Below are 18,662 nucleotides of genomic sequence, written 5' to 3' on the forward strand. Positions count from 1 at the left end.
CAAATCCAATTTTTAAATTTTGTTTCTCCCATACAAGTTTCTATAGGCAAAGAAACGTCTTCGTATATTCAAATTTAGAAAAAAAAGTTTGATAAGGTTTTCTTATTAAGTAATAAAGTACATAGAAACCAATAATAAGATCCAATACAATGAAGTAATAATAATTAAATGATTCTGTACCAATGTTTTATACACAAATGTACTACCAGTTGTTGTAAGAGTACACTTTGATATTGATTATAGTGCTTTACATTTCAAATAGTCTTGATATTTGGCACACAGATGGTTTAATACACGGAAACAAAACGGAGTTATTCGTCGAATGAGTATTACGAATGCGAGGCAGGTGAATCTGCCGATAATCCTTAGTTTAATTAAACGGATTATTTATGTTAGTATTATGAAATTTATGCATAAATAGTAATTTAGATTAATGGTCCTTTTATAATATCATAATTATTTAGTATGTTTCGATGTTACTACAATTCAACAAGAATCGATTAAACAAACTTTCTGATATAAAGTTTTGCGTGTTACAAATGAGTTATTACAACTGCTGTAAAACATACGTACCCACTTATTTTATCGTTTTATTGAACAAAATCTATGACTTAAAAACACGATTACAAGTGACATTATTACTTTTACACAAATTAGACCTGGCCTATTAGCGGTACAAGTTAGGACTCATAAAATAGGTTCGTAGTGAAAGATTTTAGAATGATATAAGCTAAAAGATTTTATCGTAAATTGCTTTATTCAACGCCTTAGTAATTGCTATTTAATTAAAATAATTTAGAATGTATTCGAAATTTGTATTTAAAAAAAAATGTTTAAAGAATAATACCAATGATATTACGTCATGGCAAAGAGGAACCGCCTAAACAGGTTTTACATTGTGGTGTATTGTGGCTTTCTGACGATTCTTTTTAATCTGTGACGATTAGGATACGTTTCGGCAGCCAATGACAACTAATTTGTCAACGACAGAATTGGCGTTAAAGCTCTTTCGTGTATTCACTACCCTCAGTCATATTGACGAATTTTAAAATAAAGCGTGTGACACACATATAATAAATTAAACATCTTTTACTTATTATTTTTTAGTCGAATTTTGGCAACGTCAAGGGAATGAGGTATTCTTATAAAGAAGTGTGTTTTAACGTAAGTTTTATGCAGGAAGCACTCTCATAATGCGTCGGGACCAAAGAGAGATTAGGTGCAGGGCTAACGGGTCTAAATTCTTTCCGAGGCAAATAAGTCGAATACTGTCAACTTTCTAGGCTACTAGTGAAAATTTCTTACCGGAAAATGCAACAAATTATTTTGACACGACTCTTATCTACGTACCTACTAGACAAAAGTCGCAGTTGATTATTAAATATCATATTGTACACAGTAAGGTTCGCTTTCGATCGATAATTGTTGGAAATTCCTATAAATTCAACCTTACCGACCGACCTCTCGTAACTGCTGTGATACATGTAGTTAAGGGCGTGAAGAATTCGATAAGTATAGTTCGATTCCATGCACACATAAAAATTATATAGGTACATATATGTATGTATAGAAAACATAATATTTAAATTAATTTTCTAAGGAAAATTTATTAATGATTTCATAATATATTTATCGTACTGCAATAATTTTTAAATCAATAAAGTGCATACATTTAGAACTAGAAGGTATCAAATATCAGATCCTAAGCAAGGTTCACAATTTCCTTCTAACTTGGTAAGTACATTAGTAGAACTTCCGTGTTCTCAGTTATTCAACAAATTAAATTTATTTTAAATTCCATCTGGTGTTTTTAATCTTTTTTATTGTATAAATTTAATCGAAAGAAAGCTTGCGTGCAATACGCACTATTTAACCTGCATTTACTTTTTTGTAAATATGTTGTTGTAAGTTTTAAAGTAATTTCTTTAGTAAGATAAGGTTTGATAACGTTGCGTTGTTAAACATGATATAGTTAAAATACTCTGTTTTACAGACAAAGAGGTAATATCACGCGGAATATGTTCCTAGGGCCGACCTTGCTTTGGCCATAAATTTAGCAGTTGTGACACGCAAATCTCTACTAACCGCGCATGATTTATCGTCAGCGGCGAATACGAACAATTTGCTTGCAGTCATGTCTGATAGTGATAGTTGGGGATCAGTCACTGCATTCCGTAATAGATTCGTTACCAACGTAAATTGTTTCACTTGTTTTTGATAATGGAATTTCTATAGAAACGCGGTAACATTCCAATGCGAGCAGGTTTTTGTAACATCGAACGTCATAAAAAAAAATGAATGCGGATATTTCGACATTGCCTCGTTGCTAAGAAAGCTAAACTAAGAATTCTAATCACTAATTACGCAATGGCTCGATTCAATGTATTGATTGTCTGTGAATTCAAAGATTAGTTCCTTATAGTATTTCTTATTGTATTTGCACTGCAGAACTCAGCGGGCGATCGTGCGCAGGCGCCACTTTACAAGGTTCCTATTGGCCCTGGAGCGATAGGGCTGCCTATCTAGAAATAACGAGCCCACACTGTTCGCCATTATAATTTAATTGAGGTCTCGAATAAATTACCAAGTGATGCGTCAATGCAATGAGCACTTGTCAACAATATTAATTAAGCATGCTGTAAAAAAATAAGAAAACATTTATTGAGGTACTTTTAAAACTATAAAAATGTATAATCTATAGTAAATATATGTAATAAACGATAGAACGAAAGATGGGAAATGAATAGAGAAATAACAGGAAAATCAGGAAAGAATGTCGGGTAGGTGACGGCGTTAAAAATGGAGTATTTATCAATATAGCCAACGCCAAGCGAGTAGTTTATTCGCATTAAATCATACCAGTCATAAATCGCGCAAACCCGTTCTGCAGCTTATCAAAACAATACACAGACACACTTCCAGTTGTATGGTGAAAAACGTCTTCTACACGGTCTCCTTAAAACAATTACTCAATCTATTACGTAAAGAACAAGGTCTCAATTCCATTGTCAATGATATTACGGTTAATACCTTTTCGAAATAAGCGCGAGATCATTTCAAAATTAAGCCTCAAGAGTATGATAAATTTTCATAAATCAGACGTTATTTATTGGAGTATAGACTTTAAGGTGTTGCCAATTGGTTTATTTCGGTTTTATAAGATTTGTTGATTTAAGACGTTTATGTTTTAGAAATTTATGGAATAAACCGAATATTGATTCCCGCTCGCTATTCTGTACCTATATAACAGACGATTGTAAAAATGATTATTAAGGCCAGGTAAGAGGAATATTTTGCAGAGAGCTCTTGTTCTAAAAATAGCAATTTATATTACACCGTAGTTTGCAATATTCATTAATTAAGCATTAGAATGTTCGATGGTTAATTGCAATCGAGGCGTCATAATTTGCGTCATAGCAATTACTGATGCTATGTATGTATTTAATTGTATTATCTAAATCAAGATTTCTTCAATAGTTGTACTAATGCTGCATTGGAAACCAGTTAGTCTTACAAAACAAAGTAACTAAGAGTTGACACAGTTTATCGTCGTATCAGTATTCAAGCCTTACATGTCCGTTGATAAGAGATATCGATATATTTTCACACAATTAATTTTAAATAAATTACGATGCATGTAGAAAATGAGATGCCAGTCGCCGCCCCGTGTGGCGTTCGCATCGCGAACGCCATCGGACCACCTCGATACTTGATCCTTTGACATATCTGAAAAAAAAATCATACTTTTAATTTACTTCACATTACCTGACCCTTTTTATTCATTAACGCGCTCAATGTGCCAACGCAAATGCCAGGCTACATGGCCATTAACACGATTATCTACGAAACGGTCGACTTTATATTATAATTATTTGCGGACCGAAATCATCTAGATTTCAATTTTGCGATGCATCCATGCATTTGACATAATTATAAAATATAACAAGACGAGCAGACTTTTAACTTGCATGTTTTTTTATTAAAATTTTCTGTTTTATCGGATTAATCGGACATTAGAAATTGTTGTAATTACAACATTTATATTGAAACGTTTTATCTATTAATAGCAACAATGAAATATGTGAAAAGCGATAAATTCGATATTGTTTTTCGATATAATTGGATCGGATCGGATAATAATTGTCGCGTGGTTGTAATATTGATCACAGAAAATGAATATTCGTCAGCTGGCGATCCTTAAGTAGAGTTTCGCGGCTCGCTCGCTGTTACGAGTCTTGGGTATAAGATGTTTTGCATTAAGTTGAATTAAAAAGGCTGCTATATAATTACACGTGTAATCGTAATTCATAGCGGGAGTGACGGGATGCGGCTTATATCTGGCGTGGAGATTACGATCGTAATTGTGCAAAATATTACTGTTCGTCCGTGTGTCCGCTTGCATGTAGATGTGAGATAGCCCTTTGTTATACGCTGGTTGGTCTTGCTCGACTTTGAGGATCATTTTTGGGAAACTCGTAATTATTTTATTTTTTGAACTCCACATTCAAAGGGTCGTCTTGGCTGGAACTGTTTTTTAAAAATGTTTGTTTGGTTCAAATATCATGAATGAATATATTTAATCTTAGTATATGAAAACGAATGTACGTATATACATCTTCCATACGAAACATCCAAACGTGATGCAATTTTTGTTGGTTCTTGGTCAAGTAAAAATATTGCCCAAGAATGATACTGTGTATGTTTGGCCTTCAATGGAAACAGTCTCTATAGATGCTTATGCTACGAAGCAAAGCCGGGACGGATGGCTAGTATAGTTATACAGTTCCCAGGCTACGTTTGCGTCTTTCATAACAATCCGTTCTGGCGCTCAGTCGCGATGAGGTAACAAATACAAAAGAGATTCTTTCGCATTCATAAGTCCGATTTAGAAGTAGCGTTTATGGAATATATTTTGCTTGATGTTTATTTACGACCAAAGACAATAAAGCACTTAAACATCAACCCACTTTTCTAAGCTTAAGTTTTGACTTTAAGATTTTCCGTGTTCTTGAAATAATTCTTGAAACGGAAGCGTAAGAAATACAATGTTAAATAAACCAGAGAACACCAGAAAATAGAAAACGATTGCATGAAGGAATGAATCGTGTATCAAATCCTTTTAATATTTTATGTCTATACAATTATCAGATATTATTAATAAAAATATTTACAACAAAAATTTCAAATATTAAAGTAGAATTTTTATTGAACATTAAATAAAATAACGAAACGAATTACATTAATTCTTATGAATAAATTTTACTTTCTCAAATCTATAAAATATTGTACATAAAAAAGTATATACATAGGGATTTCGTTTATTGCTGAAACAAAAAACATCTAATTAACGCTGTACCAAAACCAGTAGAGGCTAAGCCGAAAAGCAAGATGGTGGATAATTTTACCTCATTAAGTTATTTATAACCGCCGCATATGGTTTGAGATCGAACGAATTGCTATAATTTACCCGCAATTTACCACAGAGGTCGCTCGAGGTACGAAAGAGAACACTATTGTACAAGAAATAGGTTTTTGCCAAGTTATTAAATTGAATAAATCAAAAATCAATGTCTTATAAAAATGACAGTATTTTTTTCGTGTGAATAGTTAGTTAGTTATATAGTCTTGTTTATATAAAAATATGTAATGTTTTAATATATTTTATGTACTTAAATAAACCAATATAGTTCCAATTATATAGTATATAGTTTTAAGTAACTAGTTTCTTAGTGGTAGAGCCTTGTTCAAACCCCCAACAGGGGCATAAAATCTTCGTATTCGAGGTTGGTGGCGACTTGGTAACATGAGAAATAATAAGTATTTCTCACCTATCTATGGGCAGTGGTAACTTACCAACAGGTGGCCCATCTGCCAGTCCATATACCTATACGATATAAAAAATTGTTAATCATTATTTAAAACTTTGAATAATGATCACGTTATTCTTACTTTACCTAATAAGTAATCTTAAAAAATAAATTTTATAGCATATTAAAGTCTAGCATTTATCTGATACTTCATTAGTCTATAAATATATATATTAATCAGTCACCGATAGAGTAATTAGATGTCATCAGTCTTAAATGCTATGACAGAAAGAGATAACAATATATTATTGCTCGTAGGTATAATACAATGTTCTACAAAAACCGGTTATTGTCCCTGATTTAAGAATTTATTTGAAGCTTTATTGTAATTATTTTATATGAGTAATATACTTAAATGTTTAAAATAATTTCTTAATTATCAACGCGATATTCAAAATAACTATAAAACATCGTGTAGTTTTAAAAAGTTTGTTTTATTGCGGAAATAAATTAATTCAATTGATTATACGATACGGTTGGTTATATCCTATAATTATAATTTATCATAAAAATGTTATACATTGTGATTTATTTTGTAATTACCAACGTTTATTATAAATACAATTTATTTAATGGTGTTCGTAATTTATTTTGTTATTTTATCATAATATTGATTTTTAATTTAATGTTATTACATATAATAAAATTGTAACCTAATTTTGTGTTACTAAAAATATGTTTTATGTTACTTGTAGTTAGTTAAATTAAAACACGCAATGCTATTTCCTATGAAAGACGAAAATGTTCCCGTTAAATCACGTATTTTTGATGAAAATTATGAAAATAAAGGTACTTTTCTTGGTGGTAGGGCTTTGTGCAAGCGCGTCTGGGAAGGTACCCCCCCACTTACAAGTTATTCTACCGCCAAATAAAAGTACTCAGTATTGTTGTGTTACGGTTTGAAGGGTGAGAGAGCCAGTGTAACTAAAGGCACAAGGGACATAAAATCTTAGTTTCCATGGTTGGTATCACATTGACGATGTAAGGAATAGTTAATATTTGTTACAGCGTCATTGTCTATAATGGTGCCCACTTATCATCAGGTGGCCCATGTCGTCCGCCAACCTATACCATAAAAATAACTTAGTAACTATCTGCCGTCTGGGAAATAGCTCAAATTTCCGGTTTTTATATTGTATAATTTTATAATATATTTACTACTAGTTACCCGTGGTTTTACTCGCTTTTTAGGAGTTATAAATAAGGAGGTACACTGTGTTCTTACAATATTGGTTTAATCGTTAAAGGACAGACAGTCAGTCAGACTTTCCCTTTTATAACTATGTAGATTAAATTGGATATTGAATTGAATGATGTAATATAAACATGTTTTTAGCAAGTGTACCTATTCTAAAGAATTCTTTGAATATAATACAGGTACAAACACAACACGTGTTTTATTATGCTTATCCCTACCACCCAGTTGTTATTTTTAATAAATATGTATTGGACTAAACACGTACTTTATTTAAAAATAAATATAGTATATAGTATAAATGAATATACCTACCTAATATATCTCTCTACATGTTTTTTGAGTTGGCAGAAGTATAAGTGTTGAATTCGTTTAAAAACCTTCTTTTTAAGAAATTGATATTTTATGTTCGAACCATATATGTACTAGCTGGTATTACAATATCATTAAAACAAAACAAAAAGGAGACAAATTTACATAACCATCATAGAATAGAAATTTATCTTAAGAATTTTATCTTACCGGTATCTGGACTAAGCGCCGCGGTATCGCCAGTAGACGATAAATTACTACCACTTAACATTTGAAGCAAATCGGTAGGTTGTAACCGACTTACGATACACTTGAATTATTACAAACACGAAGAAGGCTTAAAATTATAACCATAATTAGACCACCACGTGTGATCCGCCGTGTAGAGGTGCCGGATGTTTATAACTTAATGAAAATTCAACACATGAGAACGAATAAATGAAGAAATTACGACATACCTTTTTTCAATTATTACGTACTTACCAATTTTATTTATATACAGACGGTGTCAAGTTCTAAAATAAAGTATTTTTATAATAGTGCCTTAAATACCAAAATGATTACTGAAACGGTTCATATCAATTGGAAAAATAATAATCAAACGAACATGTTACGTAAAGCTTCATGTTCAAATAAAAATTTAAGTCATAATCGCTCTACAATTTCCTTCGACTAAAGTAGAGCAAACTTCGGTTGCGCTAAAGTTTGTGTGAAACGAAGAACATTCCTATCTCTTTCTTGAATCGTCTTAAGCACTAAAAAGCTCCATAGATGGCACTAAAATCGCTGCTACGACTTGAAACGGCCACTAGTGTCGCCATCTACCGTTGAATAACCGAACTTTTATGGCACGTTTATCGAAGAGGGCTCTTCGGCAGCTCGTAAACGATTTGATGAGCGCGAGCTCCGGTCCCGTACTCGATATTACCCGACCGAGTACGGTTGGGAATGCAATATTCGGTGCTTCTGTTGAGCGGTATAGTATTCAATTCAACCGGTGTTCATGGGCTTTTATGTGCGATTCAAGGTGCGATTGGATGGCGTGCTCGAGCGTTTATTTGGCTTTATTGTTGGGGTTTGTTTATGCGATTGCTGTTTAACCAAGTACGGGGTTTTGTACATGCTTTTGTTATGATTATTATGTTGTTGAAGATAATGAAGAGGATATCGTGGGAATTTTAAAAACTTAATCGATATTAAACTTTCGAAATCAATTTTTATTATTAGCGTAGCATTTTGAAATGATATTTTATAGAAAAAAGGAACGCGATGTGAAATATCTAAGTTGAGATCTTGGATGAATTATTGCTGATTGTGGCCAAAAGTTTAAATCTGAAATATCGTATCCAATGGCAATTTATCATGGATTTATATTTGAATTTTCCCCAAAACGTAGCCGTGAAAAAGGCAAATCATAAATAAGATCCGATTCAAATTTGTAGAAGATGCTATCGGTATGATTTGTAGGCTCGCACCCAAAAGCGTTTGTCTAGTGATGCGCTAATTGCTGTTGCGTTTATCGATAAGCAGAATAAATGGGTTCTACATTGAAACTTACATAATAAATTACATTTGTAAGCCGTCTCAATGGATAAGGCGGTTCTATATATCACTGATATCTGTAAGATATACGTTTAGAAAACTTAGTCAATAGATAAAAAACGTTACATATAGTTTTTATTAATTGTGTTAGATATTTGTTCAACAGATTATGTAGGTATATTAGATATTGTTTTATACACACATTAACGTTTTGTTAATCTCCACTGACCTAAATATACATCAAATAGGATTGTTTATGTATAAAGAATTGTTGAAATAAAATTAGTAGTTTGCCGGTCAAGTAAAATGCTCGTTTCGAATATTAATGAAGGTTAACTGTACTCGTACAACAGATAACAGGAAATTGCCGAAAATGGTTCTAGCCACGTCGAAACAAACAGCAGTTACCGAAACATGAACGATAAATAATCGTTAATTTAAATTCGACACTCGCCTACGCACTATGACAAGACGATGATTTAATATTAAAATATTTGTCATGCTAGTCTCTAATAGGATTATTTGTAGCCTAATAGCTATCGGCGGGAACATTCGAAGATTATTTTAGTAGGTATTTTATTGAATATCATTCATTACATAACACTAAAAGTAAGTCGATACTTACAGTAACTTCAGAATGTCGTATTATGTAATTATGTGTACAATTAAGTCCCATGTTGAAACAGTAAAAAATGATCGTATTTTTTTTCTTATTGAATTTAATACTTTAAATGTTATTTTATAAATGCGTTAGTTGAACCATGTTAATAATAAAAATATATATTAAAGTCACATTAATAAAATATAAAGTAATAATTAGTGGTCATGCTGTCTTGTAAAGTACTCAATTTTGACATATGACCTTTTGTACTAACAGTGACGTTAACACATGTTTAATGTATGCTTTTTAATGTAAGCTTAAGGGTACGAGTTCCTACATAAGTCTATCCTTTTCCGGTAAAAAATGCTTTGATATAACAAATCGGCCTTTGCGGCACATAATATATTAAATACCCAATGAGCTTCAAGCCACCCTGAAGGCAACAAATAACAACCGACTTGACCGACAAACATTTTTTTGTGTAAGCTACAGAACCCAAACAATGTGTTATCTGTCCTAAATGTGATTTAACAGGTAATTTTTAGAATATATTACCCCTAAAGAGAACCAGATTTATCCTCGGACATACTTAATGTAAAATAGGTAGGTGAGCATCAGAATGAGGAACTACATTTATTTTCATTTACCTCCATTTGTATCGCGGCTCCACGTGGAGATTACGTGATTTAACAAAGGGAGTGCTATAAATCTGAGGGCGCTGTCTTAGTAGGCTTTGTGGGCATTTTTGATATGTGCCTTTAAAAGCTTTTTTCTGTATTTAGATGAGAGTTCATTGTGTAATTCATTAGAGCAAGGGTAGGTCGCCGCGTGGCAATGCGGCCTGCGGTCGATATCAAGAGATAACGCAGTATTTATTGTCGCCCAATGAGATGTCCAACAAGGGCGCGATATTTATAACGTCCTCGTATTAGTTAATACAAATAAGTGTTCAATGTATTCGGTGTTACAAACAAATACAAACATAACATGAAAACTCAACATAGTAGCTCCAATAGAATAAAAGTCTTGAACAAACGAACTTCTATTTAAAGAAAATTCAATTGAATTTAAAAATACAGAAAACAAGGTTATAGTCGACACGTCCATAAATATATCACTGGTAGGTATTTATAACGTAAGTCACAGTTTCGATTCATTAACATGCTGATCACGTGTAGGCCATCATTCGCTTTTACAAATGACTAGACAGCGCAATGCTAATGCCGAGGTGTGATTCTGATTGGGGTTCTCATAAATTTACGCAATTTAATTACTTTGTTTAGTAAACCATGCTAGGGTAAAAATATAAGCAAATAAATCCTAATATTAATGACATTAAAATTCTGCAAAAGATTTGTTTAAGTTAAGCAAATATTTTTGATTAATTAATTGCAAGAGTAGTTGTTCTGTAACGAGGTTCCCATGTTTGCTTTTATTTTCCGATAGGTATGATAGCATCAAATTAGTGTGGGTGGTCCCATAAACTAGTGTTCGCATTGTCTATTCTCGAATCGAACTTGCGATTTGCATTGAGAACCTACTCGGCATACATTACGCTGGTGGCACGGCACGTAAGTAATTAGCGCGTATGTCGATATCGATATTCGCATCAGGCCCTTCATTACTGCTTCCGTCTGTTTTATCTCAGTCAATAAAAATGCTAAAGCTATTGTCACAGTATTTTTTAATAAAGCAACGCTTCAGTTGGATTGGAGTTAATAAAGAAAACAGAGCGGTATTTCACACTGCAGAGCAAACTGACCTGACCGACCGCCAGCCGAGTAATACGTCACGACTAGACAGCTGCCCCCTCCCCCGATCCCAAAGCTCCTGCTTAACGCTAGACGGAGATGACAATATAACAAATAATGGAAGAGCGATAGAGATCGCACGATCTCGTGAAACATGGCGCATAACGCCCCTTGATTTATGGTGCAGTGTGCCAAAGTTCGAACTTTATGTGTGCGTGACGCCACACATACGATATAATATTTTACAAAATAAATTTTATTTGATAAAACTTGCTTTGGATATAAATATTCAAAATAGTTTAACGTAATATATTAAAAAGTTGAAGTTTTCCGTTTGAATTTATATTTTATCGAAATGAAAAGATCGATATTTGACCCCGCTCTACAACTCAGCTGTGGGATTGCCTTAACTTGACCATGGGGTCATCGCGTTAATTTCGACTGTCATAGCCAAAGGCTATCTGCATGCTTGAGCGATATTGTGTGAACAGTTTGCCCGTTTCTTTACATTTTGTAAAATGTACTTACTTATAAAATTAGAGATATAAAATATTATCATTTTTACATACTTAACTATATATTTTATTTTCTTAGATATGAATAATTATGGATGTTAAATAAATATAAAATCATTTACATTTTTAATTTAAAGTATTTTTTATATTTTTTTTAATCAAAACTGGAATAGATACAAATTTTAAATTTGAAAGATAGTTAAGTCCCTATTATTTTTAACTCTGCTCAAAATATTAACCGTTTATGTATTTTTGTTACAGGTATGTTCATTTCTTAATAGCAGTAACGGGTTGTGGCTAAGTTATAGGTAAGTTCTTAGTTAATTGACTCAGGTTATAATCAAATTTACTTATAAATTTGAATGTGTAAAATGTCAGTAGTCAAATACCTACTATCGAATCGAAAACATCACAATTTGGTCGAAAATATGACATATATCACGTCTGCCGTCAGTCAATACGCTTAAAATTGCATGGCGGGCTTAGTTCGAAACCTTATACCACATCTGGGAAATTTATATGAAAAAGCTTAAAGATTAAAGTTACGATTGATATATTTATTCATTACAAAGAGGTTGTTATATATTTATTGTTATTAATTAATTATTTAAATTATTGTTTGTAAATATAATTACTACAAAAGGTGGGCGAGTAACAAGTGCGAGTATAATGGCAAAGTTACTGTTTCACAAGCGGTCGTTTAAACACGAGGCGTTGAGTTCGCCGCTGCGTGGTATGATTAAAATTTAAATATGGAAAAGTCCCGGCTTCATTAAGTGGTTATTAGACACGCCGAGCAAACTGAGCAATTTGCTAAGTAAAATATATTGCGTAGGTGGGCACAATACTGCTCGGGTATAGCCGTAAACATCTCCTGGTGCCGCGCTAGGTGGTCTTAACTCTCTCTCGTATTATTTATTAGCTAACCCGCCCGAGAACAGTAGCTCTACACGTATTCAAACGTAACATCTGTCAGAGACCTCGGTTTAGGGAGTTCTGTGCAAAACTGAAAACATTTTATACCATGTTACTGCACACACTACAACGTTATGACACTCCACACATACGTACTTAACATCTGTTAGAACTAAAAATATTGATATTTATATCCCATTTCTAATAACATGATAAATTACATATTATAATTTTATATACCATATGTAAGTTCATATAAGTACGACTTACTTTTTACTTCATTAATAAATAATACATCCCTGTATATAAGATTATGTTGATGATAAAATGCATCGCAAAGAATCATCCTTCAATAAACGGATTAAAAGAAACAACATATATTTCACTTACATTTTGACGTAAATTACAATGACTCCCAAATCGAAACAAATGTAGATATTTCATTTTTATAAAATAAACGTTAAAAACCGACTAAATGTTAGTAGCTATCTGGCATCTTCAGCACGGATCCACGTAACATTATACTTCCGGCAAATGTAATGCCATGTTAACAACATGAAAAAAGAATCGCTTAAATTTTTCCAACCCGTAATTATATGAGGACAAATTGAGTAAGATAGTCGGTGTTACGAGGGTACGCATTGTTCATCCGATGACAAATAGGCAATGGTAGATAATACCACACTATCGGGTGTCCGAAGCGAATTTAGCACTGTTTCGAGCCAATATTCCGCTTGATAATAAACATGCGTCGGACCTTTAATACGTTATTACGTACGCAATTATCATTGGCGTTTATTTAATATATGCCTTCATAATTTTATATGCCCAACATATCATTACGAATTTTACACCAAATTCAGCATATTGGCGTATTATTTAGTCTACATCACAATTCTAAACATCATTAAAAATGCATATGCCCAATTTAAATTTATATTTCACAAAAATGGTCGTGATATTTAAAAAAAATACAAAACTGAGTTCTGTATCGCATTTGTATATTAAAATGGTCATAGTTTACCATTGTTATAACGAACCTAAATGGTATGGGTATCTTTAAATTGACCATACTAGTGACAGAGGACTTGAGTTCAGAACGTTAGTAAGGTAATCCACGCCAAGTCGTGACCCTCGTGACTGAAGTTCTCTCTGACAAACCTAAGATATTTTAACGAGACCTCCAACACCGTTACTTGATGACAGTTCAATAGTAAGCCTTATTGTGATGTAAAAGATTTTATAATACTTTGAGCTGCTGTATAGGTATTTATCAGTACAGGCTTATTGTCCCTTAGTCTGAAGTTTTTGATATATATTATTAAGTAGACATTTTTTAAGTAATTTCATTAGGCTTGGTCTATTCATAAGCAATGTTAGTTAAACGTATTTTTACATATTTATCTGCTAGTTTAGTCAAACATTTCAGAGGCTGAGTAAAATAATAGCTACACATCAATCTCTTATATTAGCCCAAAGAATGATAGAACGACATAAAAACTTCCCAAACTTTCCTATACTCGATCGTAAATCTTACGTTTTTTAATAGATAAATAGGGCTTCGCACAAACGAGCAATATCGCATTATTTGGCCCTCCCTCAGGAAAGGCCCTTCTGATAAAGCCTCCTTCCTCACACCCTTCATGTTAATGTACTACGCCAGACGGTGACAACCATTTTTTGGCCCACTTGGTTACATTATAGCCGCTATAAAGAGTATTTCAAATTATATTTTCCGTGTCCATTAAAAGGAGATGTGGTACCGCTCTGAGTTGCTTTGAAAGTAACTTTTGTTGTCACCTTGAACTTTTTGGACTAATTTATCATCCTTCATTATTCTATTCATACTCGAATAACAGTAGCACGGCGTTAATTTATGCAATTTTACTGAATGCAAATACAGGTAGCGTGTTAATTTTAAAAAAGTAGTTTACAAAACAACAATTGTTTCGCCGTTCTCGGTCTTGATGTAACAAAAGTGCGAGCTCAAGGTACAAGGTAATAAAATGTTCAAAACTTCGAAAAAATATGCCGTCATAAACAAAGCGGTTCGGATGCAAAGTTAGATAAAGAACATCTCACACACCTGAGCTAGGAAATTGCTTTTTTCTAAGCGCCTCCAGTTTTTTACGCAACTTTCTCCGAGAATAAAAGAAGTTTCGTAGAAAAACTTTCTCGCTTTTTGCCGCTGAACGTAAATCATACGAATACCCGTATGATATGACGGCTCGGGATACAAGAATTCGACAACAATAAGGAATGTTTTGACAAGCCCGTGTTCCAACAATATCCAAAACTTTTGTATATGTAAAGTCTCATTCTTAACAAAATCTAAATCTTAAATTGATGAAACGGTTATCTCTTACTTCAAAGAACTTTTATATTTACTTATGGAGTGCGCATAAAACAGCGGACCCTTATCACAACTAGTTAAAAACTAATTACTGGGGTGACACCACCTTTCTATAAATCTCGCGGCTCCACGGAATTGCCTTGACAAAAGTTACTTTTAAGAAAAAACCCCTCGAGGCTGGTCCGCCTCGCCCCGCTGCCTCGGCCCCGCACTTACCCGCTTGGAATTTATCACGATTTATATTCATGACATAACAACGTAAGCCAGTTTAGGGCGATACTGCCTAAATTACAAATTTACAAAAAATAATATAGGTATTTAATGCAGGAAAAGTCTAATTATTGTTAATTTAAATTATCTGAATCATTTTTGTTTTTATTTGAAACACAAAATTAATATGATTATTAACAAGGTATAACTAAATGCATTTTGTTAACACTTTTTAAATTCATTAGAAAACTCATGTAATGTCCTTAAATTTGATCTCAAAACAAGTAAGTGTATTCAAACATTATTATTATTAGTGTATTTAATTATTATGACAATACAGATACTAAAATATTTGTGTTATTAAAATAGAGACCACTTTTTATCTTTCATCTTAAATTTTAACACTACCTTATATACACCAATAAATTAATAAATTTTATCCGTTTTATATGAAAAGGTTCCAACCAATTACGTTTTTACCACCTCCATTATTTTTAGCTTTGATTTAAACCTTATGATGCTAATATTTTGTATAGGAAGAATAATACCTTGCTAAAGTAACTGATGTATCATTTGATTGTATTAGGTAAGCAGACTGTCAAGTGGGCCACCTCATTGTCACCTTTGCCCAAACACCACCATCACCAATATTCCTTACAATATAAATGTCTAGCATTTATATTGTAAGGAATATTAGCCATTCCTTACTTCACCAATCCACTAACCACCTTGGAAAATAAGACTTTACCTTGTGCTTATTTCACCGGTACACTTACTAGAGGACTAAGTATTGCTGCTTGGCAACGAGCACCAAGTACTTTTTGTGTTCTTAATTAAATACAATCAAACAATATATTATCAATGTGAGATATTTATTGGTATACGTAAAGCAGGTAGCATATGGCTCGAAATGTTTCGAACAGCCAGTAACTCTTGAACGGAACAACAAATCAACTGTGGTTTGGGCGGAAACGTTTAGTGTCGCTACAACAACTGCTTAAGGGCTATAACTTATAGCAGGGCTCGGCTTTGATTAGATATTATGCTATTTAGCATACATAGATACTACTAATTAGTTCTCACGAATAACATCTATGAAGGTACTTTAAATGAAATGATATGTTAATCAAAAAAATATTTGTTTTTAATATATGCGTATATATATTGTATTTGATGAATTTTGGGTATACAGACATACAAGCATCAGGTACTAATAAGTATTATAAACGACTCTTTCACAGAAAATGCGATGAGTACCTCAGCATCTAAAATGTTATGTTTCTTGTGAAGTGTAGCTACTGAGTTTCTTACCGAAAACTGGTGAAATTGAACAGATACAGACACGATTCAAAAGTACCTGTAAGACTTACTTGAATGAATTATGTTCTAATTATGTACTTGTACTCTAGTTGACACACGGTTCAAATCAAAGCTAAGCCATATCAAGTGTTGCATTTTTTTCATACATTGAATTAAGATAGAAGCTATCATTGTACATGTATGTATATTGCTACACAAGTTTAAGTTAAGGAGCCTGTGTCAAATTATTGATGTCAAATGGCTCAATATTATTTTAGTAATTTATCTTATTATATTAGAAGATGTATAAGAACATTGTGCAGTTAGATATTGTTACGGTAATTTTTAAGTTGGTAGAAATTATCCAAGTCAAGCAAACAAATTACTGACTTAAAACTGAGTTCTTTGAATAATCAAGATACCACCAATGAAAATATAAGATAAAAAATACATTAATTTTGAAATATATTTGGTTATTTAGGGGTTAGGTAAATAAAATCCATATAACGAGTATTGGTTTTTCTCTTGCACTAGGATAAACACACTTTAAATGAATAAAAAGGTTGTAAATCTGAAGTTGTATCTGGATATAGCCACTAGATTGTGACAAAGGGGTGTAGCCTTCAGGGCTCAGTCGGGGGGTTCCACCATAATTGATGAGGTTCTTAGCGCAGCAGGGCGGCGTGGAATTATCATCGCGCTACGACACTTCGGTACAAGTCCTCATTAATTTGTGATTAGCCCGACGTTACGAGACTTGGAGGCTTTCTTCTAATTACAAAATCAGTTTTTCTTGCAACTGGATTAAAAGAACATACGAGGGATTTTTATGAGCATCGTTATTATTTGTTATTTTAGACCGGTTGTAAAAGCTGCACTTCATTAGACAAGCTCAATGTTCTCTCAATATTTCCGATTATTAAAATACATTATCTTTATTCTAACATAAAGAAAATATAGTTTTTAACAGTAAGTTTACATTCTGCGAGTTATTCAACTCGTCAAATCAAACAAATCTGAAATCTAAAAAGTGGCTTGAAAGAGCCAGTTTACTAAACGGACCATTGATTATGATGTTTTTTTTTTTACATAATATTACTATTATGCTTGAAACTGAAATTCAGCGTATAGTACCTATGTTAGGTTTCTTACTGAACGTATAAATACCTATGTAGGTACCTTGATATCTTGCAATATAATTTTGTTATTCTGGACAGATAACTTTTATTTCTTTAAAATGTTGATTCTGCTTCTTTTTCGTCATTTCTTATATTTAAAATATTTCATCTGTTTTTAAATAGTAAAATTTATTGTTAATATTTATGTATGAGAAAATCGTACCTATTTTTTATAAAACATCCCAAAGGATGTCTCGATCTTTATAATTACGAAGACCGACCGTTTATATATTTTTTTAAACAGTTTTTACTAAAAATTCTTTTGTATCGACAATTTTAATAAATATCAAGCGGTATTCATTTAAAGTGAGTTGGTACTTTTTAAGTAATCATAATCGTACTTATAATATAAATATATAAAATCGATTATTTTTTAATTTATGTACGTTATGTATAAATTCAAATGCTACTGTGGAAGTTTTGATAAATGTAACTATACATTAATCTTGTTGCAATTGTATTTAAGAATAAACTGATAATTTGTTTTATGTGAGACACGTAAGTAAAAGTATTAAAGCGCTTTACTTAATCTCAAGTATAAGCACAAACGAGACTGAAATGCAATATATAAAAACTCAATTCATCCCCCAATAAATATCTTAAGCATCGTTTACTGGGAATGAGGCAAAAACGTTATTCCCTATACTGTTTATTTAAAGGTGGATTTGTTGAATATTTATCCTTGGGTACACATGCTCGGGGCGAATGTATGCGTGTCAAAGGGAGCAAGTGTAGCAGCCTGTTTTACTTTTAAATACATTTATATCTTTCATTGGTCATTTGAAGAAAACATGAACGTGTACATCTGTCGTAAATTTTAATCCACTTATTTACTTTATTCACTGCCAAACGCGCTACAAATTGTTTTCATGCTTTATAAGGTAAATTAGGTAGTAATCATTAAACATTTGTATCTTTGAAGAA

General features: G+C 32.5%; 1 protein-coding gene and 1 long non-coding RNA gene across 3 annotated transcripts in view; one reads left to right on the forward strand and one right to left on the reverse strand.

Annotated features, from left to right (window-relative positions):
• Positions 1-18,662, forward strand: part of LOC124535067 (homeotic protein ultrabithorax) — a 121,447-nt gene that overhangs the window by 19,540 nt on the left and 83,245 nt on the right. The gene's annotated exons all lie outside the window — the stretch shown is intronic.
• LOC124535068 overlaps positions 1-18,662 on the reverse strand; it is a 52,887-nt gene that overhangs the window by 14,728 nt on the left and 19,497 nt on the right. For both annotated transcript variants that reach the window (XR_006966781.1, XR_006966780.1), the window contains exon 3: positions 3,631-3,726. This is a non-coding gene — a long non-coding RNA (uncharacterized LOC124535068). The remainder of the gene's footprint in view (positions 1-3,630; positions 3,727-18,662) is intronic.

The sequence above is a fragment of the Vanessa cardui genome, chromosome 14 (genome assembly GCF_905220365.1).
Source record: "Vanessa cardui chromosome 14, ilVanCard2.1, whole genome shotgun sequence".
Taxonomy (NCBI): domain Eukaryota; kingdom Metazoa; phylum Arthropoda; class Insecta; order Lepidoptera; family Nymphalidae; genus Vanessa; species Vanessa cardui.